At 44.8% G+C, this 25,833-nt stretch overlaps 1 long non-coding RNA gene across 1 annotated transcript in view; it reads right to left on the bottom strand.

Annotated features, from left to right (window-relative positions):
• Positions 1-18,952, bottom strand: part of LOC143273939 (uncharacterized) — a 44,036-nt gene extending 25,084 nt beyond the window's left edge. The window contains exon 1 of the long non-coding RNA XR_013052276.1: positions 18,670-18,952. This is a non-coding gene — a long non-coding RNA (uncharacterized LOC143273939). The remainder of the gene's footprint in view (positions 1-18,669) is intronic.
• Positions 18,953-25,833: the final 6,881 nt, after the last annotated feature.

Raw genomic sequence — 25,833 nt, 5'->3', positions numbered from 1 at the left:
GTTAGGATTTAATGCATATGAAACACGGAGCCCAGTTACTGGCACAGAGTGAAAGTGGCTATTGTATTATTATCCCTGCTTCCTCCCTTGGGATTTTCCCTCTGTTCCATTTAGCAGATCAAGAAGAGGGCTGATCTAATTGCTTACCCTTAACACATTTTTAATCCTCAGTGTCTGCTTCTACTTGCAAGGCTTTTGCCTCTGGAGGCCAGGGCCTGGGATTTGCAATCTTTCCTGAGCTGGGTGTGTATTTCTGGGACTCGGAGACTCTGGATGCCCCAGGTGACTGCACCCAGCTTCAGAGTTCAATCCTGGGGAAGCTCTCTGTCGTGTCCCCTGCAAATTCTACGTGTATGTTTTGGCTGCTGAAGCTGGAGAGGCCTCACTGAGAGCTGCCTCTTGCCTTGTGTGGACAGTAGCCTTGGCCCCTGGTGTGAGAGGAGAGATAGCCCACCCACCAAGAGGAAGCAGAGGGAGGGCTGGGGAGCCCCAGGTCTCCCCAGTCTAGAATTACTATGTGGGCTTCTTCTAAGTCAAGGCTATCTCTTAGAGAGGAAGGGTGGGGCCGGATGGGCCGTAGGCTGGAAGTCTCCTGTCTACTAGTTGTGACTTCATCTTAGGTAGGGTGTGACCTGATGGGCACCAGGCCTTTCACAACCAGAAAAACTCCAATCTGCTGTTTCTGGATGGCTCAGCTTCATTTTAGAGAATGCACACATATGTACTGGGATCATTAAAAGGGCAAATTGCAAATGTTCCCCTTAATGTCTACAACAATTGCAAGAGTGTCTCTGAATACTTGACATATGGAGGCTGTACAGCACTCATGCTTCAGGCTCTCTGGGCAAGGGAGGCTGAGCCCACATCCCTTGCTCTCTGCCAAGGTTCCCACAGACATTCTATGCAAGTGGAGCAGCATGTGTGTGCGTATGTGTGTGTGTGTGTGTGTGTGTGTGTGTGTGTGTGTATGTGTGTGTGCCTGTGTGTGCCTATGTGTATGTGCCTCTGTGTGTGTGTGTGAGTGTATGTGTGTGTGTGTGTGCCTGCGTGTGTGTGCCTCTCTGTGTGTGTGTGTGCGTGTGTATGAGAACAGAAGTGTAGTAGCTGTAGATGCCATGCTGCTGCTGTCTACATAAGGTGAAACCTCTGGTGACCTAATCTGGGAGTGGGGAGACCAGAGCACAGACATTTCTTCACCAGCCGCTGGCAACCTTGGGGCCACTTCAATCCTGACTGATGTTCATAGGTCAATTTTTTTTCTTTGACCCTAAAACTACAAGAACCTCTGCTGCAGGTAGGCTCCTGTGCCTCAGGAGGGCTGCTGTGCCCCATCTGCCCTAGGTGAGATGCTTGCTGGGTCCTGGGAACAGGGTGGGCAGCAGTGGGACACTGAGGACAAGAAGGATGGACAGAGCAGAAGAAGACAATGGCGTGGCCTGGAAGCTCCCTGTCTCTGGAAAGAGTAGAAGTCAGGCCTCTAGATAGTGAGACTTGAAGGCAAGGTCTGGTCTCTGTCTCCCCAACTGTCTTCTTAGAACACTCTGAGAAGAGGAGGGAGATAATGGGAATTGAACACCTTTCACTCTAAGACATGCTATCAGCGGGTCAAAAATAACCAAATGTAACAATTTGAACCCAATACGTGCTGCCACACTCGGAGGAGTCTGTACAAACACAGAAGATACTTGTTATAATCCCCACTGTCCCATGTTAGGCATTAGAGGCACCTGACCAAGTGTCTGTGGTGGGGACAGATCCTGGTGGAGCACTTGGCCCTCACAACAGTGACGATACTGTGAGTGCTGAAAGTTGAGGTGTGTTGCTCATAGTCCCAGCTTCTTATGCTGGTCATTCTCTCGTTCTTCCGGTGTGAGGGACTAAGAAATGCCTGGGGCATTGATGAGGCACTCCATCGGTGTGTGTGTGAGGGCTTTTCCAAAGAGGATTAACCTCCCCATAAATGCATGACACCATCGCTCACTCAGAGCGGGGAAGGAGAAGGCTACCTGGGTTCCAGCATTCAGGGCTCTCTGCTTCCCAACTGAGGACCTCTGACCAGTCCTTCTCAAGATTCCTTGCTGTTGTTTGTTTTTGTTCTTTTGGAAGGCCCACACCACCCAGCTCCCAAATAAATCACACATGGAGGTTTATTCTTAATTATGAATGCTCGGCCTTAGCTTGGCTTGTTTCTTGCCAGCTTCCCTTAACTTTAAATTATCCTGTCTGTCTTTTGCCTCTGGGCTTTTCCCTTCCTCTATTCCTGTGTACCTTTCTTTGTTACTCCATTACTGGTTGTGTAGCTGGGTGGCTGGCCCCTGGGTCCTCCTCCTTTTCTGGTTTGTTCCTTTTTTTCTCTTCCCAGATTTCTCCTATATACTCTCTGCCTGCCATTTCTTTCTCCTGCCTTGCTATTGGCCGTTCAGTTCTTTATTAGGCCATCAGGTATTTTAGACAGGCACAGTATCACAGCTTCACAGAGTTAAGCAAACACAACATAAACAAAAGTAGCACACCTTAAAACAGTATTCCACAACAACCAATCACAGTGACACATCTTCACACCATGTAAAGGAACAGTCCACAACACTGCCTCCTTAAAGCTGCTTCTTGTCAGGTGACGGTCACACCCAGGTCACCTTCCTCCAATGCGTCCAACATTCTTGTCCTGATTTGTTTGTTTTTCTGCCCAGTTCTCACCGGATGTTCGTCAGAGGTGTCCACTGCTCTCTGGTTTTCCACAGGCCTCAGGAAGATACTGGGATGATGTGGTCAGAAGTAGAAGTGAGAGGCAGACGTGGGAGAAGGGCTGACTGCCCCGCTTCCATGTAGGCCTGGTTCTCTCTTACGCGGTGGCTCTCCTGACACATGCAATGACCCCCCCCTTCACCTTTGTCTTGGAGATTCTGCTGTAATGTGCATGTGGTTTGAGAGTGTCCTCTAAATGTCCGTGTGTAGAGGCTTGGTCCCCATGTGCTAATAGTGAGAGGCGGAAGAATCTCTCTGAGGTAGAGCCTAATGGCGGGTAACTAGGTCATGAGGTACTACCCTGGGGCATTAAAGCTGGAGTGAGGAAGTGGATCCAGTCTCATTGGAACGGATTGTTATAAAGCAAGGTCACAGCTCTCTCTCTCACTCTCTCCCTCTCCCCCCCTCACTGTGTGATCAATCCTTCTCTCATATACTTTGGCCATGATGCTATTTGAAGCACTGGAACCAGAAGGCACTTGCCAGAACCAGAGGGGCTGGCACTAAGATCCTAGCAGCCTCTTTTCTGAATCAAGCACCCAGCCTCCATTATTCTGTCATGACACTAGAAAGGGGACCAAGACAGACAGTAGTTGTCTAGTCCCCTTATTAACATCACATGACTCATTACCTATGGTTTCCCTAATCAGGTCCACTCCTTCATCCCTTATGCTCTATGCAACTCCACAGTCAACTTGCTTAGGTGATCCTTTTCTTCCATGGGGATCATGCCTGCTGCTCAGGCTACCCCCGCCATCCTTCCCCCAAAACATGGCACCTGGTCTCTTCTGCGCCCCAGGTCCTCTCTATCAATTCTCTGGCCTGAGGAATTCTAGAACGCTCTTCTTCCAGGAATAATGTCAGCAGTTCTGACATTAAGCCAGAGGTGAGAGGTGTCAGTGCTGGGCTAAGGGGGTGAGACTTGAATAGCAGTGCCCTAATGCCTAACAGCTGGGGCCAGAGAGGGGATGTAGCAGGTACAAGCACTTGTCACTCTTGTCACTGTGATCTCTGTCCCCAGAACCCACATGGCAGCTCCCGACCATCTGTAACTCTAGTTCCCGAGGGTCTGACCCCTTCTCCTGGCTTCTAGGGGCACTGAACCCACGTGGTGGGTACACATAGATGTAAGAGAAGCACTCATGCACATGAAGTAAAAACCTCTAATTTAAAACTCTAACAGCTGGAAACACACACCCAAGGGGAGGGGACGGAGACTGGGGTGACGTGAAGGTCAAAGCGGCAGCAAAGGCTTCAGTGTGAAGCACTGTGTCCAAGGGTGAAGGCAGAGGGAGGGTACCGAGGTGTGTGGTTCCCACTTCTGCTAGAAGCGAAGGAGCCTGATGGGGGAATGTGGACACTGACCAGGAGGGATGGTGGTTTGGGAAGGGAGCGCCCCTTCTGGCTCTCCACTGCCCTGCCTCTGACTGGGTCTTCTTCAATGCTCCATGACTCCTCGCCAGAACTGCTGGTGGACCAAAGCGTGGTTCCAGGTGATGGCTCAGAAGAGAAGATTCCTCACCTGTCTGATGCCAGTAACTTTAGCCTCTTCCAGGCAGGCCTTTCATGAGCAGACTGAGAGCCGCGTGACTAAAGGTAGAGCCATCTTTCTCTTCTCCTGAGGCAGAGAAGGGCTAGGGTTGAGGAAGCCAATCAGCATCTAATTCTAGACTGTGCTTGTGGCGCCATCTAGTGTGAAGCATATGCCACTGCTTGGCCAGGTGGCTGTCACAGAGTCCTGTCTTTGACGTTGCAGCGTGTGAAGATTCCCTGAGATGCTTGCTGGAAATGAGCTTGATGTCAGCTCGATGTTTTAAGTTCATTTGCCTGGTGTGGAATCTAAGGATGTGGTTCCTCAAACATCCAAGCACTGAGGTTGAACCCAGGGCCTTGTGCACGCTCATCAAGTGCTGTTCCACTGAGCTACACACAGCTCCAATGTGTTTTTCTAGAAAATATCTCAGGGTAAAAAAAAGAAAAGAGAAAAAAAAGAAAAGGAGTTCATGAGACAGCTCTCTGGAGCATAGGATGAAAACCACTAGCGAAGGATTGTTTCTCCTAAATGTTCCCGCTGAATAACTATGCAGACTGTTTTTTGAGACACATGCTGACCATTTCTAGAATAACATGGCCACTTTTGAATTCTTAATCTCAATATCTCACCTCTAATGTCGACATAAGTCTTGTGCTATCCAGGGTTCTCCAAACTGGACCAACACAATGTCACAGGTATAGGAATAGGTTTGATCTGAGGCGTTGGCTCGTACAACTATAAATCCCCAAATCTGCTGGAGATTAGGGAGAAAGAACTCGGGTTCTAGTCCAAAAACAGAGAGGCTCAAAACCTAAGGAGTGATGTTTTAGTCAGAGTCTGAAGACTGGGAAAGTTCCCTGCTCCGGCTCAGATACCTGGGTGGAAGGCACTCTCTCTTCTTCACAGCCGAGTCTGTGTTTTCTTCTCCTCGTACGTTAGCTGATCAAGTGAGACCCACCCAGGTTAAGTTTATGCAGCCAATTGACCTGAATGTTAATCTCAATTTAAAAAACTTCCACAAATATAATAATAATGTTTGACCAAATATCTTAGTATCCCATGGCCAAGTTAACACATAAAATTAATCCTCACTAGTCTACCTGTGTTGACCTGCCATGTGCGCACACATACACTTTTTTTTTTCTTTTTTTGTTTTTCGAGAAAGGGTTTCTCTGTGTAGTTTTGGTGCCTGTCCTGAATCTCACTCTGTAGACCAGGCTGACCTCGAACTCACAGAGATCTGCCTGGCTCTGCCTCCCGAGTACTGGGATTAAAGGCGTGCACCACCACCGCCCGGCCATACACACTTTCTTAAAACATCTTTAGCCTTTAAATGAAAGCAATAAAAATGGTCATGAATCCACTTACAGAAACACAACACCCCTGTGTGCAACTGGAAACAATGCACTGGACTCTTGCCAAGGAAAGGAGGCCAAGACTTTGAGTGATGTATGCTCCTAATTTGACAACTTTTTAATATTATGATATAAAAGTTAAAGTGTTTCAATATGCGACCTGTATTGGTTATTCTTGTCTCTGTGTGGCCAAAATACCTAAGAGGACAACCTAAGAGAAGATAGGTTGGTTTTCTTTCCACTTCCAAGGGCTCAGTCCATCATCCATTGTGCACTTGGCGATGGGAGTCAGGGCATGAGAGCCACGCAGTTCACACCAGCCAAGGAGCAGACTGTGCCAAGCAGCAGCCAGTGACAATACACAGCCACACGACAATGACCTACTTTCTCCACCGGTTGCTGCCTTCTGAAACTTCTAGAACCTCCTAAAACAATACCACCAGCTGGGACCAGCCTTTCAATACAAGAGGCTTCTGGGGGACATTCATATGCAAGGCACAGTGCTATATTATAAATACACTATAATTATATTATAAAACTATTATATGAGGAGGAGAAAAATGGAGGAAATCACAAATAATCCATAAATACATACACATTCAATCTTTCTGTCTCTCTTTCTCTCTCTCTCTCTCTCTCTCTCTCTCTCTCTCTCTCTCTCTCTCTCTCTCTCTCCCCCCCCCCGTCTCTGTCTCTGTCTCTCTATCAGTACCCTCATATTAGTTTACCTCCTGTTGCTGAGATAAAATACCATGACCCAGGCAATTTAGGGAAGGATTAATTTTGGCTTACAGTTCCAGAGGGATGGAGTCCAGGGTGTCTAGGAAGGCAGAGCCACAGGAGCAGGAAGCAGAAAGATCATGTTTCCATCCATACACAGGAAGCAGAAACAAGCAATAGAGGTGGGCTATAACATTCAAAGCCCACCACAGGGACAAAGTTCACTAGTCCAGCAAGTCTCCACCCCTAAAGGTTCCAAACCCTTCCCAAATGGTGCCATCAACTGGGGACCGAGTATTCAAATACAAGAGCCTGGGGTAGGGGGAACATTTCTTATTTCAAGTACAGGACTCCTATTCTACTATGAACTCTGTCTCCATCATTGCCAATAAGAAACTTACTCAGCTGGTCATGGTTCTTTACCTGGTAAGGTGACACAAACTTTCATTTCTGAGGGGTCTTGGTTGTTAACAATCTTGTCTGCATTGGGTCCTTGTGGTTTCCCATTGCTCTTATTCACAGGGTCCAGTAATCCTAAGAGGTAGTGTAAGAGCCTTCTGTACTCACAGATACTCTTCCTTACCTCTGGAACAGTCTAATGTCCCCCTGGAAAGATCAGTAACCAGGCAAATCACACTAAGCTGTTGTGGAATATTACTTTAACTGTGTAAAAGTGTGTTACATTTGCTTATGTTGTGGAATGTTACTATGCAAAGATGTGTTACATTTGTTTATGCTACATTTGTTTAACAATATAAAGATGCGTTGCTTTGCTTGCCTAAGGCACCTGATTGGTCTAATAAAAAGCTGAATGGCCAGTAGTTAGGCAGTAGAGGGATAGGCAGGGCTGGTGGGCAGAGAGAATGAGTAGGAAGAGGAATCTAGGCTCGGAGGGAGGGAGAGAAGGTGGAGGGTGAGAAAGTGACAGAGATGCCCGGGGCCAGGCAGCCAGACATGGAGTGGGACATACAGAATGAAAGGAAGGTTAAAAGCCCTGAGGCAAAACAGAGATGAAGAGAAGCCAGTTAATTTAAGTTGTAAGAGCTAGTGGAACAAGGGCATAAGATAAGGCCGAGCACTCATAACTAATGTTAAGTCTCCTTGACCTTATTTGGGAGCCGGTTGGGGGTCTAAAAGAAAGCCTGCTACACCAAGCATCTCCTTCCTTGACCTGGTGGCCAGAAGCATGAAGATCCAGAAGTGGCCAAGTGAAGGTGTTCCTGAAGGTTAGAGAAGCCCCAGCTGCTGGGGCTCCCAACAGACAGGGTCAGGAATACCTCCCAGAGCATCAACTGAAGAGACAAGCGGTGGTGAGTCGGGTAGTCCTGGTCTCAGAGTCTGGCCTTAGTTTAGCTGATCATTATCTCAGGATCTACCTTGCACGGCTAAGTGATACCAAGATCTCTGCCGACTAGGGAGTAGTTTACACTTTTTCTCTTAATAAGTTTATCCTTCTAGCCTGCTGTTCCCGGGATCCGAGGTAACTGTAGTGGAGAAGGACTCACAGGAACTCAGAAGGACACAAGATGGACTCAGAAACGAACAGGAGTTAGCGAAGTCAGTGACTGGGCCCTCCTTCGAAGCCAGTCTTGAAGCCTAGTTCAGTGGGATCCCTGTTGTGACTCCTAGCAGAAGCTGCACCCAACATCTCCAAGTCAGCTGAGTACAAGTTCACAGGAGTAAGGAGAAACAAAATCTCATTAGCGTATCACTAGAGGTGATGGTGAGAGGTACCACCCCCATTTACACCCCCAGTTCCTGAACCCATGAATCCCAGTTATGAGAAAACAGCACCATGTACTATTCTGATTCAAAGCAAATACGGTCTTCAGACCTGTGTCTGGCAAAGTACTGCCTCTATGTTTAATATTGTGGCTGTTCTCTTCTCTGACCCCAGATAAGTTTATTGGCGTGCACAATATTTTGGGGAACACAATACCACCACAACTACCAGATACCCGAGGAAGCCATGGTTAGGTTGGTATACAGAATGAGCTGTCTGTTGGAGTTTAGATATGGGATCCCCACCCCCACCCCCCACCCCCCATGGCCTCAGGTGTTGAAGGCTTGGGTCTCAGCTGCTGTGTGACATAGGACATGAGGGAAACTTTCTGAGGTGGAGCGTGTTGGAAGAAGTAAATCATGGAGGGAGGGTGTGCCTTTCAAGGGTCATTGGTTCTGAGCCCCCCCACCCCCCTCCCCTTCTCTGATTCCTGGCTACCATGAGAAGAGAAGCTTGATTCCACCATGCCCCTCCATCGTGGTGTGCTGCCTCACCACAGGCCTGTGAGACCAGCAAGCCAACTATGGACCGAGGATTCTGGAAACGGAATTCCTCCTCGGGTTAACTTCCTCAGGTATCAGTCACAGTGCTGAGAGGTATGAACAATATACCACCTTCCTCCTTTCTCCAGCTCATATAGGTATCACTGTATTCCAGCCACCAAATAGGAAGTTGGTAACCCTCCTTGGCTGATCCAAAGATGCTGATGAAGATTCTGGGCTGTTACGTCGCCTCCTTCCTGTCCTGCTTGAATTCAGGCCCTGCCGTTCTTCCACAGGCAACTCAACAGCTCTGCTAACTGGCCTTGCTGCCGCTCTCTCTTACTTTCTTAAATCTGTTCTTTACACGTTAGTCAAAGTGATGTATTTCTTGACTCACTCTTTAAGATGTAATCACTTTTGAACTCCCATCATTCCCATGACCTGGAGCAGAGGTTGGCAAAGTTTTTACTTGAAGGGTATTGTATTACTCAGAGTTCTCTAGAGGAACAGAACCAACAGGATGAATATACATACATACATACATACACACATACATACATATACATACACACACATACATACATATATACATAATCTATTATATTTCTTTATGTAAGTTGCCTTACTTCTCTATATAGAGAGAATTTATTAAATCACTTTACATTAAAATAGTGACAACAGTTATCTTGCCCCCAAGAGGCTGAGAACCCAGGAGTTACTCAGTCCTTGACTCTGGGGTGTCTTACAAGTCCCAATCTGGTGCCTAAAACTTGGAGGGTTTCTGGAGAGCCACTGATCTTTAGTGCATGGTGGCGGCATGGAAGTCCTGGTTCTGATATGAGTGAAGGAGTCAGCAGCCACTGGAACGAGGTAAATCAGCTCCGGGAAGGCCGAGAGATGGGGTAAATCAGCTCCGGGAAGGCCGAGAGATGGGGTAAATCAGCTCCGGGAAGGCCGAGAGATGGGGTAAATCAGCTCCGGGAAGGCCGAGAGATGGGGTAAATCAGCTCCGGGAAGGCCGAGAGATCCAAGGGCAAGTGAACAATCAACCTTCCTGCAGCCAGGCCCTTTTGCCTGGACTATTACCAGAAGGCGGTGCCCACATTCCAGATGGGTCTTCCTACACGGATTAAGGCAATGAGAACAATTCTTCAGCTGGGGGTCCTAACTTAGGTGATTCTAATTTGTGGGAAATTGACATTAAAACCAAATATAATATGTACTTCACCACATACACACATCATATGCACATATACACACACGAACAGATGCACACACACACATGACACACACAAACATGCACAGAGACAGACATACACACTCACAAGCGCATTGTACACACATTCACACACAAACATATAGACATGTACAGACACAGACATACACACATACACCATAAATGCAGATACACATACAAACAAACATAAAGACATGCATAGACATGCACACACACACATGCATACACTCACTCACACATATATCGCACACACTCGTGCACAGACACACATAAAGTCATGAGAGTCGAAGGAAAATGAGTTGGAACAAGAAAGGGGATCAGTAGGACTAGGAGGGAGACAAGAGAGGGTAACTGAGGGTGAATATAATCACAATACATTGTATACATGTATGGAAATGTCATAACGAGACCCATTGTTGTGTATAATCAATATATGCCAACAAAAACTTCAATGAAAGCAGTATTCTGTTTATACCAGAAAGGTTTTAAATCAGTAATCTCACTCTCAGTTAAAATTATTTAATAAATTATTAAGCCTGAAGCAAGCAAGTAAAGACAAGACAACTTCAACTGTCAATGTCCAGAATGAAGGGGAGCCTCTTTAGACCACCCAGGGGCTTTGAAAGAAAGCAAAGGAATGCTATGAGAGACTCTAAGCTAACAAAGTGCAGATAAATGAATCAATGTCTTGACAGACACAAATTATCCAAGATGCTAATCTACTAGAACCTTCTTAGAGTTCTAAATGAGACTCCAGGTCCAGAGTGACCTGGTTGAAAACAGAGCTCTATCATCCCCTTGCTGTGTGAGCTTGAGGAGGTCGTTTAACTTCTCTGGGCCTTGGCTTCCTGATATGTAAAGATATTTAATAATACCATCTAAGATTATTTTGAACTAGTATGTGCACAATGCCTGCCTTTAAACATGCTGAGTAATGTGCTCTGCATCTTAAATAAATGAACAATGTAAAAGTAAATCCACATAAGATTGCAGAACACCAAAAAAAAAAAAAAAATCTAAGATGGGTTCCCTTTTGTCTTTTTACAATTAGCAATTAAACAGGCCTTGTGTATCCTCCTGGAGAGCACCGGGCTGGAAGTAGAGGTGTGCTTTGAACCAAGGCAATGGAGAGTTGCAGTTGCTTAGCTCTTTTTCTGGGTGCTTTCTCAAAGGCAACAATGGATGGCAGAGTACAGTAACATGAATTAGATAAAAATAACTTTCAAATACAAAGGCAGAATAATTCATCTTCAGTTAAAAAATTAGAGAATTAACCACAAGAGACCATCATTAAAAGGAATTCATGGGAGCTGGAAAGATTTTGGCATAACAGTAAGAACTTGTACAGTTCTCCTAGAGGACATAGGTTCAGGTCCCAGCACCCACACTGCATAACTCGCAATTCCAGAGGACCTGATACCCTCTTCTGGCCTCCACAGGCATCAGCCCTCATGTGAACACACACACACACACACACACACACACACAGTTAAAAATAAATAAATAGGGCCGGGCGGTGGTGGCACACGCCTTTAATCCCAGCACTCGGGAGGCAGAGGCAGGCGGATCTCTGTGAGTTCGAGGCCAGCCTGGGCTACCAAGTGAGTTCTAGGAAAGGCACAAGCTACACAGAGAAACCCTGTCTCGAAAAAATAATAATAATAATTAATTAATTAATTAATTAATTAATTAATTAAAAAATTCAGGGGGTATTCTTTTAAAACAAGAAGAATTACTATAGAAGAACAATATCTGACTGTAAGCCAGAATGATAAAAATAAAACAGTAATGCCACAAATACGCCTAAGCTGCATGCCTTATACGATGTAAGGATGACAGACCCTATGAATTTAGAAAACAAATAACGTTAGCGTAGCAACTGTTGTAGGATATTTGTACACTGTGTGAAGATGTGTTGCTGTGATTGGTGGGATAAAAAGCTGAATGGCCAATAGCTAGGCAGAAGAGATCGGCAGGACTTCCAGGAAAAAGGAAGGAACTGAAGATGATTCTAGGCATGCAGAAGAGATGCCAACGAGACATAGAGGGAATCAGACATACAGAATGAAAGAGATATAGAAAGCCATGAGGCAAAAGGTAGATCAATATAAATGGGTTAATTTCAGTTATAAGAGTGAGTGGGACAGGCCTAAGCTAAGGCCGAGCTTTCATAATTAATAATAAGTCTCCCTGTTGTTATTCGGGGCTGGTGGCAGAAAGAAAAGTCCATCTACAAGTAACTGCACCAAAAATGGGTGGGAAGGCCAGAGTGAATGTCCCGAGTGCCTTGTGTTCTGAGGGAGGGCTAGCGCGCATGGGAAGGGGTCTTTTCTAATGTTTTTAGTAGTATATATTAATCCTCCATAACAGTGCATTGCAGTGACATTTTCACTCTTGTCTATTGTATATTTCTATCATTTTCACCCCAAACCCCACTGCCCTCTCTTATTCTCTTCCAGTTCCCACCTATCTCCACCTTCTTCCTGTCCGGGCCCCCTTCTGCTTTCTTATTTTAATATTTGGGGGGCGCGTGGGTGCCGTGGTATGACTGTGGAGGTGAGAGGACAACCACAAGTCAGCCCTTGCCCTCCTCCTTGTTTCTAAGGAGTCTCTGAGCCTAGCTCCCAGCTTTGGGGACATTCTCCTGTCTGCACGACCCATCTTGTCACAGGAGTGCTGGGGTCACATATGCGTGCCGCTGTGTCTAACTTCTTCGCCTGTAAACCTCGGCAGGGAGGGTTGGTACAGCAACCACTGAACCACCCCACCCCACCACCCATTTCCCCTTTTTCTTTTGTGTCTGTGTGTCCGTGGGGGACAGAGAGAGACCCCTGAGTTTCTACAGTTGTTTGTGGGAGCATGAGTAGACTACTATGTGAGCAAAAGACTTTAAAACTATCAATCTAACAAGGTGGGGAAAATACAGGGAGGAAGGGTGTTGAGCCCGCAGGAGGACAAGAAAAAGGGGAATAATAAGAGAGAGAGCTCACAGTAGCAGTAATCACGGCGTGTGCGGATGCCTCTAAAGTTCTCATTATATGACCAAGATGGCCAGACTAGGTTTTCCTTTAATTCACATAGGTGTTGTTTCCAAGACAGGCAGGCACTAATCACCAAGGAAATACTGAATGCAAAAGCTGGAAAAATATTCCATGTAAGCTTGGGGACCCTTAGAACCCACATAAAGTGGAACAAGGGGACCAACTCCACCAAGTCGCCCTCTGCCCTCCACATGTACACTGTGACATGTGTACACCCCCATATATCATACCCCTCACATAATATCCACACATACATCATACCCCCCCACACATCATACTCACACACACATCATACCCCCATGCATCATACCCCCACACATCATACCCACACATACACATCATACCCATACACACATCATACCCGCACACATCATACCCACACACACATCATACCCCCATGCATCATACCCCCACATACATCATACCCACACACATACATCATACCCACACATACATCATAGCCACACACACACATCATACTCACACACACCTCATACCCACACATACATCATATCCTCACACACATCATACCCCCCACACACACACATCATACCCCCTACACACACCATACCCCACACACACATCATACCCTCCACACACATCATAACCCCACACACACATCAAACCTACACACACATCAACCCCCCTACACACATCATATCCCTCACATATAATAATAATAATAATAATAATAATAATAATAATAATAATAATAATAATAAATTTTAAAATACCCCAACAGGAAATATGTAACTATATGTTAAAATCATCAACATACACTCTAAGTCTAATAGAGTTATTTGAGCTAAAGAGACTCCACGTGGAGATAAAAGATTTCTTCTGTCTGGAAAACCAGCATTTCTAGGCTTACAAGCCCCTAGCAAATCCTTTCTATGTAAAGCAAATTGACCAGCAGAGAAAAATTCATCACTTTCACAGTGGAGTCCATTTTATCACCTCAGTAATTAGCAAGACCGTCTGAAGGGAAATCTGTAAGATTTGGACGACATAGTTATCTAATGTGCACACAGGAAACTCTGCATCTAACAGTGAGAGAAGACACGTTTTCTCCGGGCACACATAAAGTTAATTTTAAAAACAGGATGGCCTTAAAATCTGTACATGGAAATTTAGCAACATACTTAATAACTCGTGGGATGAAACACCTACACTCTAAAGTAGACATCTTGTGAGTGTCTGAGAAACAAACCCATGTGCCCCCACAGTCTTGAACACCTCTTGGTCTGTGGTCCCCACACGGGTCCCTCTGTGCTCTGGGTGTTGGTGAAACACCTTCCTGTGGGGTCTGGATTCAGCTGCTTGAGCAGATGCTGAAGTGCCATAGGGTCCATCCTGGAGACATCGGTGAATGAGCTTCCTGTGGTCTGCATGTTGGCTCATGGGAAGTGGGCTGTGAAAGGCAGCTGAGAAAAGAATTCCCTCTCCTTTCTCTCCCCTGCAGATAACTCCGAGGGGAGGGCCCTCCTTGCCCACTGAGTGAACACAGACGCCAGAAGAATCAGTTGCCCTCGTGATTCCTGTGAGTAGCGGGCAGCGTAGTTCAGCGCTGGATGCAGGTTCTCGCCTCAATTCTTTCCCGGTTGCTTTCTCTGGCTTGGGTTTTTACTGCCTTGAAGTATTACTATCATTATTGCTTCAGACTCCTGTTTTCTTTTTTCTTGGAGGTGGGAAGGTCTCTGTTGTCCAGGCTGGTCTGGAACTCATGCCGTCCTCCTGCCTCAGCCTCCTCAGTGCTAGGATCATAGAGCTGTGACCAGCTAGGCGCTGCTTTCTGAACTGGGTTAAGACATTTTATAAAATATGATTAAAAAAGAAACTTACCTACAAAATCCTGAGGAATGCATCTGAGACCTTGTGCTTTATATTAAAGAAGACTGGAGGATTAATAGAACTAAAAAATATATAGAGGAAAGAACATAGGAAGTTCAAAGAAATAGAAATGAAATGAAAGGCAAAGATATAAACCAGTAAACCCAAACAATGGTTCATTGGAAATATAAACACATTAGAAACTCTGTGATATAACAGAGAAAAATGGCACAAATACCATACTAGTAATGAAGAGAGCCAGAAAATCTATAGTAAAGATTTTAAAGCTAGTAATAAAATATTTGAGGTAAATTTTATTTGGGCATATTTGGAGCCTTAATAAAAATGACAGTTCTTAGCTATGACTTGAATACTGACTCAAGAAAAAGAGTAACATTGGGTCAAGACTTCTGACTCCTACAGGGAGTCGGGGTAGTCCTCCAAAGATAGGTCTCTCCGGATTTACTCCTAAAGCTACACAGGACAATATACACAGCAGAATTACTGTTCTGCCACACCAACATGGGAAAGCAATTTGCATACATATGAGGAGTAAATTTGCCCAAGGAGCAGAGTCACATGACTAACCTTTTCTTCAGCGGAGAAGCCAAGAATGAAGCAAGAGTTTTGTGCAAGAGAGCTGAGGCTAGACCCATATAGTAACAGAGAATAAACAACCTCCACCAGTCAGCTGTGGATGTGAACACTTGAAATCCCACTTGGGAGGTGGAGGCTTGAGGATTAGGAGTTCAAGGTCATCCTTGGCTTCATAGAAAGTTTGAGGCCAGCCTGGGCTACATAAAATAAATAGAAGGATATGATAAATAATCTTGTCAGATTTACAGTGTCAGAATAAGAGCCTTCTACCCTGAATGGAGAGTTAGTGATAATAACCTCGGAATTAAGTCAGTATCTGAAGAAAATAAAGAGCCTTAGAAAGTGTGTAAGCCTTAGAGACTATAGGAGGAGAAAGGGGGTGCTTGGAAAAAGGGCAACAATCCTTAGAGGTTTGTTAATAAAACAAAACATAAAACCTTGGGATTATCTGTCCTTGGAAACACTGTCATAAAATCCGGAGCATGCCAGCTAAGATGCTAAAACACTCACACACACACACACACACACACACACACACACACACACACACACACACACACACACACACGACACCCTTCATTAAAGAAACTGAATTTCATTGTATCAACAGCAGAGGGCGCTGTTGAATTAAGAACCCCAGTACACAGCTGCTCCGGAGAAGATGAGTTCTTTCTTACCAGTAGACTTCTTTAGAGATGAGGGGAAGAAGGAAACATCAAACCACAAGTGCATTAGACAGCGGATTGTTGCTGCAGGCAGCAAGAGTTCCGTCTCTCTGAGAGCCCTCTTTGGAAGCATGGAACACGCAGAGCTGTATGCTTCAAGGTAGATGCAGAAAGGATGTAATCCCCACTGGTTCACATGCTACCACTGAAGCATGCTTGAGAGAGCTCCCTTCGAGGGAGTGTGTCAGGGTCCTGGTGCTTTGACTTTGACCCCCACCCCCACCCCCGAGACAGAGTTTCTCTGTGTAGCCCTGACTTCTGGATCTCGCTCTGTGGACTAGGCTGCCCTCAAACTCACATAGATCCGCCTGCCTCTGTCTCCCAAGTGTTGGATTAAAGGCGTGTGCCACCACACTCGGCTGGGGCTTTGCCATTCTGACCTAGTATGGGCCAATTTTGTTTCAGTGCTCTCTGCCAGCTGAGACTTGGAAGAGCTGCCTCATCATTTGGGGATCCCCCTGTCCAGCCCCAGTTCCATTTCACAGGTGTCTGCTCTGCATTGCCTTAAGGCTTTCCCTACCCAGTTCTGTTCTCACAGGAGCTGTACCCACGCTAGCACCTTTCACTCAGAATTCTATCTGTTTCCTGGAGCAGTCAGGGAGATCCACATGGGCACCCGCTCCCTAGACTTCCAGTTTGCCTACACCCCACAATGGCCAAGGGGACTCATGTGGGTATACCACATGGCAGAACTGCAGAAACTCCATGGAAGAGACATGTCAAACAGATATGCAGAACTAGGCATGTGCAACGCCCCGAGCATCTGGGCCCCACTGAAGCCCAGGTAGGTAGACGGGAAGTCTAAAGTGAGTAGCAGACAGAGAAGGAGGGCTAGGAGCAGAAGTGACAGCCTTGGTACCAGAGGCAGCTGTCCACTAGTTTATTTGTTACAACATGTCTGTTAAATATGACTACACATGACGCTCTAACTGCGGGACTCAGCGTTAGGCATGAATCTGGATGGTGGGAAGGGAAGTTGGTGGTATTAGTCATCTTTAATGTCCAGCTTTACCTCTCCTCAGGAACTCAGCTTTCCCACTGGGGCAATCAGCTAAGCGCAGGTCTGAGCTACAGCTGCATTGCACATTCGTGGCTATGGCCATGTCCACGGCTATGGCCACGTCCACGGATGACATCACTAGGAAAAGAGCTGCCACACTTCCTTCTGCTGCTGTGGCTGCCTCTGCTGCTTCCACAGCTCTTCTCTGCAGCTGCCAGTAAAGCCCTCTGACCACATCCCTGTGCTCCCAGCTCTGCCTGCGGACCCCTCAGCCCTGTCCCTGTTATTTGTCAAGGCTATGGGACACCTTGCTGGGGCTCCACCTCTGCCACTTGTCAGGGTTGCCTGATTCCTGAGGTTGCTCTCCTCTGCAGCCAGCAAAGCTTCCAGATGTTGCACCATTTCCACAGCTTGGTGTATGGGCCACTCCGCAGACTAGATAGCTACAGTGACAATCCTCTCGTGATTTAGCTAAGAGCACATCAGGTACTAGATTTAGATTCTTCAGGATAGGACAGCTATTGCAATCATCTCTGTAATTTGCCATTTCCTTATGGTCTGGACATTTAGTATGTGTTTCTTGCTTGATGTTGCTCTTGTTGGTTGTAGTTCCATTATTGTTTGTATTATTAACTTTTCTCCTGGGCAATACTTGGTCATTGTTCTTATTGTATATACTTTTGTGTTAGGTTTAGAACCCTCTTATTTAGACAAAAAAAAGGGAGGTGTTATAGGAATTCATTCCACCAATAGCTTTGGGGTACAAGCCTTAGGGCGTGGCTTCTTGTCTGCCTATGTGACCACTTCAAAGAGGAGAGAGAGGAGGTCACTCTTGGGTGGTGGAGACCGAGTCAGGCAGCGTGGAGCAGCGTGTGTCGATCTCCATCTTTCCTGGGCACAATGGAAGGACTCTGCAACTAGATCTACCTTATCCTGTACCCGTGAGTCTGTTTTCCCATAGTATCCATTAATAAATTGGTATATATTCACAGATACACCCTTTTGGCTCATGTTTCACCTTAGTTCCCTGTGTTTCAAAGGAAAATAGAAAACAGAAATGGGTGGGGCAGATTTACAGTTTGACCAGAAGTTGGGGTGGGGGAGGTCCTAGGGTTTCTATGTTGTGATAAACATTATGACCAAAAGCAACTTGAGGAGGAAAGGGTTTATTTTATCTTACAGCTTGCAGTCCTTCATCCAAGGAAGTTGGGGCAGGAACTTGTGGCAGGAACCTCACAGCAGGAACTGAAGCTGAGACCATGGAGGAACACTGCTTACTGGCTTGTTCTCCGTGGCTTGCTTAGCTACCTTTCTTACACAGCCTAAGACCATTTGGCCTTGATAGTACCAACAAAAAATGGGCTGGACTCCCCTTATCAATCACTAAGAAAATGGTCCACAGGCTTGCCTACAGGCCAGTCTTGTAGGACATTTTCCATTTTCTCAGTTGTAATTTCTTCTTCTCAGACAGCTCTAGCTTGAGTCAAGTCGAAAAACAAAAACAGAAAACAGGACAAAGGTTTTCAAATTCTCTCCATCTTTCCTGTAGCAATATTAAAATTTTCAAGAAAAGAACTTAAGCCCACAGGCCAGGAAACAAATGTGCATGTGTTGACCCACCTGTGAGACGAGCCGTCAGTCAGAACTGCGGAATCTCTTCTGGGGGGTTAGCTCCCTCTGACTCCAGGGCTTCAGCCTTCCCTTCTCCGACGCGGGATTTCTGGGGAAGTGCTCATTCTTTGGGGTCCAATGTTTAGGGCCAGTGACTCGCCTTCAGTCTCCTTGCTTTCTTTGTTCGCGCCTCCATCTTGAGGGGTCTGAGATACCGTGACATGGATGCTCGGATGGTATTAGCACCCTCTGAGGTCTGTTGTGCCTGAAACGAAGAACAGCAGCAAAATTCTAGCAGTGAAAAGGAGTGTGGCTGGTGTCAGGCGCCTGTGCAGGAGTCTTTCTCTGTGACGCTCTGCTGTAGCAACCGTCGTAAGGGTCAACATGAGTGGTGCCATCTTGATGATGAGAATTTCCCCTTTAACTCACCCTGCTGACAACACTATAAACTGTTGCGTAGCTTGGCTTCATCCTCCTTGTCACTAATAGGAGGCTTTTCCCCAGCTGGTCTGATCCCACACCTGTGGCAGGCCCTCCCAGAGACACCACAGGCTCCTTTTCTTGGCCAAATTGAAGCAACTGAGCGGCTTGGAAAGAAGGGTTCTCAGTCTGAATTTACTTAGAGGTTGTCAGGTCACAGAGGGTAACAACATGGCAGTGCTGCTGACAGTGTCCTAAGATAGGACAACTCCAGGCCCAGGCCCAGCCCCAGGCAGGACTCTTACTTAACTGGTAAACAAACAGAAGCCTAAACTGAGTGTCCTCAGAAGCCTCGTGACATGGCCTTTCTGTTTTGTCAAGAAAGCCACTGCTTCTCTGCCCCCAACAGTCAACTACCACAGGCAAGTGCCTCTGGTTCCTGATTAACCTGAACAGCCTGCAACAGCCCACAGCCCCCCACTCTGCTGATCTATATAAAATCTGCTTGCGTCCCGCCCAGCTGCTGATCTCCACTGTCATGAGGCAGCCTGGCAGTTTGTCCCCAATAAACTGTTTTTCTACCCACAGAGCGGTCTAGGTCGGTGGTTTCTCTGCACCTCGCTTGCAGAGATCCTTCTCTTCCTATTTTTGGTTTGAACATCATTATGAAAATAACATTGCAAATAACAAAACCATCACACATAGAAATTCACCCAAAGGCTGTATAGCACATGAATTTGTCTGCAGTTAGAGCAACCATACATAATGGAAGACGTGGAACTTCGTGTTAGATTTTATATTCTTATTGTTGACTATACTTTTATGCACTTATTTACCACCCACCAGAAAATCCATGGTAGAATTAGAACCAGAAAAGTGATTAGCTTTATACCCTCCCTCCCAACTCGTGTTCATTGCCTGAATTCAGTTCTTCCTCATCCCGTAACAATCAGCCTTTCTTGTTTCTGTTCAACATCTTATGCTGTACCACAAGTACCTTTGCATACATATATAGATACATTATTGATTAAATTCCGCATATGAGGGAGAAGATGCTTCATGCTGTTTTTTCTTTCTGAGATGATATGACCTTGTTTAATATTATAAATCTAAGTCCATCTATTTTCATGTAGATTTTTTATTGCATTTCTCTTTATAGCTTTGATTGCCTGTTCATCTGTTGTTGAACAATTAGGTTGATTCCAATTCTTTGCTATAAAGCAGCAATAAACATGGGGTGCAAATATCTCTGTGTTAGGGTATGGAGTTCTCTGAATATATATAAATATAGATATAGATATAGATGCCTAGGGATGAAATAACTGGGTCACATGGTAGTTCTAGTTTTAATTTTTTTAGAACGCTACAAACTGGTTTCCATATGGCTATATTAGCTAGCAACAACATCAATGGTGAATGGGGGTCCCTCTCTGCCTACATCATCTCCAACATTTGTAATCACATTTATTAATGTTAACCATTTTTACTGGGGTGAGGTGGCACCTCAGAATAACCCTAAGTATCTACAGATGAGACTACATGAAAATAAAGTTTCTGAATAGTAAAGAAAACAGTCATCAGAATTAACAGACATCTCACGGGATGGGAGAACATCTTTATCAGCTACACTTTGGACAAGGGCCTAACATCCAGAATTTACCAAGAACTGCAGAGACTAAATACCAAGGAAACAAAACTGCTAATCAACAAATGGGCCGATAAACTAAATAGACATTTCCAAAAAATAAACACAAATGGCCAATAACATTTTCTAAGTGTTCAATATCCCTGGCCATCAAGGAAATGCAAAGTAAAACACTGTTGGACTCATTTGTAAACTGAGTTCCATCTCCCTGTGGATGGTGGTTTACTGACTTGCTGTAGGATGGTCTGTATGTCAAATCTGTTGCTCTGATTGGTCAATAAATAAAACACTGATTGGCAGTGGCCAGGCAGGAGAAAGGATAGGCAGGACAAGGAGGAGAAGAATTCTGGGAAGTGGAAGGCTGAGTCAGAGAAACTGCCAGCCGCCACCATGACAAGCCGCATGTGAAGGCGCCGGTAAGCCACAAGCCACGTGGCAAGGTATATATTTATAGAAATGGATTAATTTAAGCTATAAGAACAGTTAGCAAGAAGCCTGCCACGGCCATACAGTTTGTAAGCAATATAAGTCTCTGTGTTTACTTGGTTGGGTCTGAGCAGCTGTGGGACTGGCGGGTGACAGAGATTTGTCCTGACTGTGGGCAAGGCAGGAAAACTATAGCTACACTGACTCGAAGGTATTATCATACTTATTTTGTTAGAAGTCATGTGGCTGCAAAATGCCAACAGACTGAGTTACAAAGTCACAAGGGAAACAGAATACAACAAACAAGAGCCAATATTTAAAGAAAAATGAATTTGCTTAGAAAATGAGTATTTGTGAGAGCCATCTTCATTGACTTAGACTGAAAATGCTTTAGGCAAGGATCAAAAGTGGGAAGAAAATGCTTAGAGAAGCCCCAGTCAGAATTTTGCAGAATTTTACCAACTGACAAAACAATTCAGCTATTCCCATTGCATATGGCACTGTAGGATGCCATAGCTCAGCAGTTCTCAACCTGCGGGTCATGACCCCTTTGGGAGAAGTCCAACAACTCTTTCATGGAGTCACCTAAGACCATCAGAAAAAACAGATATTTATACATTACAATTCATAACAGTAGCAAAATTACAGTTATAAAGTAGCAACAAAAATAATTTTATGGGCCGGGCGGTGGTGGCCTTATTAATTTTATAATATATATTCATACCAAATTAGATATTAAAATATTTAATATAATAACATTATTTATAACAAAATGCATGATATTAGGTATTAGTAATAAATTGATGTTGAGTACCAATTTTATCATTCCACTAGTGAGAATAACCCATCTCAATATTGACAAAATATCTGTAGATTTCATATGGAGAAAAGCCCAGAAAAATGTTCAAAAGTACCTCTATTTACAGGGCCAGTTCTTTGATTTATTCTAATCATTAATTCTTAAGTTTACATTTTAAGTGTGCCTAACAAAAAGCAGTTTGAATATTTCATGAAATCACATTTTAACAACTTAATCACCGTTTAAATACAGTATGTTAGTTTTCTCTCTTCTTGCTAAAGTCTAGTAATATGATACTTCTATCTGATACTTTTGTCTAGACATGCTTATGTCTATGTTCATATTACATAATATAAAGCTTTCCTGAGTCCTCTTACTGTTTGGAGGGATTGTCGTCTTGTGTGATCTCATTATGATACAGAGATTTACCTCAAAGATCTTTCTTAAGAGTTGTTTTAGTTTATGTGTGTGTGTGTGTGTGCGCGCGCACTACCATGGAGGCCAGAAAAGGGCATAAGAGCCTTTGGAGCTAGAGTTATGAATAGTTGAGAGCTGCCTGATTTGGTGCTGGGAATTGAACTCAGGTCCTCTGGAAGAGCAGCAAGTGTTCTTAACCACTGAGCCATTTCTCCAGGGACCATGAAGGTCTTCAACCACTGTATATATCCATGAATTTGTAGGAACTTCTGCCTTAATAAAACCTCACCTTTAACAATTGTACAGATGAGTGCTCCTGAAAAAGGCCTCTGGCAAAAATGTAATGAAAGGATTTTTAATGCACATCATTTAGAGCTATTTAATTTTATTTCTATAATTGTGTTTTGAGATATTTCCATATCTCAGCAAAATAATGCCTGGTAACACCCATATATTAAGAGAATGTCACAAAGCAATTATGTTTGGTTTTTTATATATTAGCTTCCCAAATCACTTAAAATAATACATTTTCATAAAGCATTTTTATATCCTCCTGTTTTCGATTATCCTTGACTACTTGGGAAAATAATGAATGCAAAGTATAATTTCTTTAGAATCTTTTTTAGTGAAATTCCTTAGGATCCATGCAGCCTATACAAAATTTTGTAACATAACAAACTTTTATCATATGACTCAATAAACATTGTTTCATGTAAGCAAACTGTATCTTTAGCAAAGTTGTTTTTGTAGATACTTATTGTCTCTCAAAAACACTTGCTTTAGAAGATAAGCTATCTCTTGATGACATATTAGAAACATTTCAATGTTTTATGAAACATAGTGAACAGGCACAAAAACATACCATTTTAATAGATTTTGAGAATTTGAGTGCCTACGTTTATAAAGTAAGGCCATGCAGATTTATTGAGTCTACAAACAGATAGTTAAATCCAAATTATGTTTGTGATGGAGTGAAACCAACGGAGACCATCTGCTGTCTTTCTAGCCCTCCATGTAAGCTGGGTTGCCGTCTCTTCTGGAGCATTTTAATAGTCATATTTCAGTGAGGCCTGATTGGACGAAAGGCCCTGAGCAACCAGTTTCTCCAGAGAGAGCCAATCAAAAGATAGGCAGCAGCCCCCAATCCAGAATTCATCCTGAAAATTCATGCCCCCCCCCATTTTAAATTAGGCATGCCAATAAGGGCAATTTAGCATGCAGTATTAAAAAAAAAAAAAAACTAAAATGAAGCCACTGCAGGCACACTAGCTTTGTTTTCAGGAACGCTAGAAGCTGGGTAATCTTTGTCCTGTGCTGTTTTATGTTTGAGACCCATTTGGGTGGCTGAACGAAGGGTTGGTGCTGAAGAACATTTGAGATCAGGAAAATGTGCCACCAAAAAATACAAATCTCTTATTACCAGTGGGCCAATTATCCACTTGTGTCCCAGAAATCTTGACGCCAAGGATGAAAGGGAGCTCCAGGAGTGGGGTCCAACTGCTATGTGCACCTCCTGCCTAAGCTGTGGGTGTGCCTTTCAGCCCTCAATGGGCTGTGTTCTGATGATTCTCTCTGAGACTGCAGTGTCTGATGGACCACTCAGATGTCTCTATTAATACTCTAGCCATCTAGAGTTTCCTGCAGTGGATAGAGGAAGCATTGGTCCGTTTGTATAATCCAGGGGTTCCTGATATATAGAAATCTCTAATGGGACAATCTTATTCAGTGTTCTATTGCTGTGGAGAGACACCATGACCACAGCAACTCTTATAAAGGAAAGCATGCCATTTGGGCTTGCTTACACTTTCAAAGGGTTAGTTTGTTACTATCATGGTGGGAAGCATGGAGGCACACAGGCAGACATGGTGCTGGAGAAGTAGCTGAGAGTTCCACATCCAGATCCACAGGCAGTAGACAGAGAGAGACTCTGGGCTTGGCATGGGCTTTTGAAACCTCAAAGCCCCACCCCCGCCATGACACACTTCCTCCAACAAGGCCACACTTCCTAATCCTTTCAAATAGTACCACTGCCTGGTGGCCAAGAATTCAAATCTGTGAGCCTTTGGAAGCTATTCTCATTCAAACTGCCACACCAACCATCACAGATGCAGACCTTCAGACAATACACAAAGGACACGTGGAATGTTACGTTAACTTAGCATGTACTCTTAGATCATAAGAGACCCGTTGGTCACCATGACAGCGTAGACGCAATATCCCTGATGCCTGCACACGCTGTAATAGAGATCTCAAAAACAGACGCGTTCATATTCAAATGCAAGCAGACTCGCTTCCAAAGTACCTTGGCCTGTCGAACCTTTCTTCTGCACAACAGTGGCAGCACCTGGATGGATGTCCCAAGTCTCTGACAATGGAGAAAAGGAGCCAATGGTGACGAAGTAATCAAAGTGAGTCTAAGTGGCTTTTGCACCTCAGGCAAGGAAATTAAAATTAAACCAAAATAAAAAACACACAAACCCTTAACCAGGCTATACAGAAAATCGACAGAGTGAGTGCTCTGCCCAACAAAATGTAAACTTCCTGGTCATATGCCCAAATGGCCATTCACCCAGGCACTTTGAACCATAGCCCTGCCGCCTTAGTTGCTACGTATTTTAAAAGAACTTAGGAAGCAGGTCTAGGGAGATGGCTCAGTGGTTAAAAGCACTTGCTACCTGGCCAAAGGTTAGTTCTCAGCACCTGTAGCCAGCAGCTCACGCCTACTTCTAACTCCCACTCCAGAGGGGTCTGATGCCCTCTTCTGGCCTTCTTGGGCCTGCATACATGTGGCATACACTCCCACAGTCACATAAATAAAAACAAATCGCTTTTAAAAATGTGAAAGTCAGTAAATAGAAATTGACAAAGGGAAAATAATTTATTTAGTTTGACCAGAACTGGGGAGAGAAAAGATCTCAAATTCTCCCCCCTCCTGCAGGCAGGCTACACTTCTATGATAATTATGAGGCAGAGCTATGCTGAATGCCCATGTTGAGTTGTCTCTGAGAAAAGCTCTTTCTGAGAGACAAGCTCCTCCTCTGACGCCTACCCCTTAGCCCTTCCTCTGCACCTGGAGTTTTCTGAGGCCATTTTAATTCTTTCAGTAGGTTGTTTGAGGGTCCCTGTTACACTGTTTCACCCCCACGGCTCCCGGGTGTTTCACCCCCACGGCTCCCTTTGCCGCTTGCCCTGCTTCTTTCCATATTACCAGCTCAAATGCAGCCCCCTACTAAATGCCGGCAGGAAAATGCCACACAAGAAAAGCTGTTTAAAGGGCCTGATTATTAGGATCCTGCTCTCACTCTTCTGGGCCTAACATCTTACATCAGCAGAGGGGCACGGGCGACTGCCTACTGCTTCGTGGTCACGCAATCTCTGCCTTAAAAAGCCACACACGGGCCTTTAATCCCAGCACTCTTGGAAGGCAGAGCCAGGCGGATATCTGTGAGTTCAAGGCCAGCCTGGG

The sequence above is a fragment of the Peromyscus maniculatus genome, chromosome 6, assembly GCF_049852395.1.
Source record: "Peromyscus maniculatus bairdii isolate BWxNUB_F1_BW_parent chromosome 6, HU_Pman_BW_mat_3.1, whole genome shotgun sequence".
In the NCBI taxonomy this organism is placed as follows: domain Eukaryota; kingdom Metazoa; phylum Chordata; class Mammalia; order Rodentia; family Cricetidae; genus Peromyscus; species Peromyscus maniculatus.
Note: the sequence above shows the minus strand (reverse complement) of the source record. Positions and strands in the feature narration are given on the sequence as shown.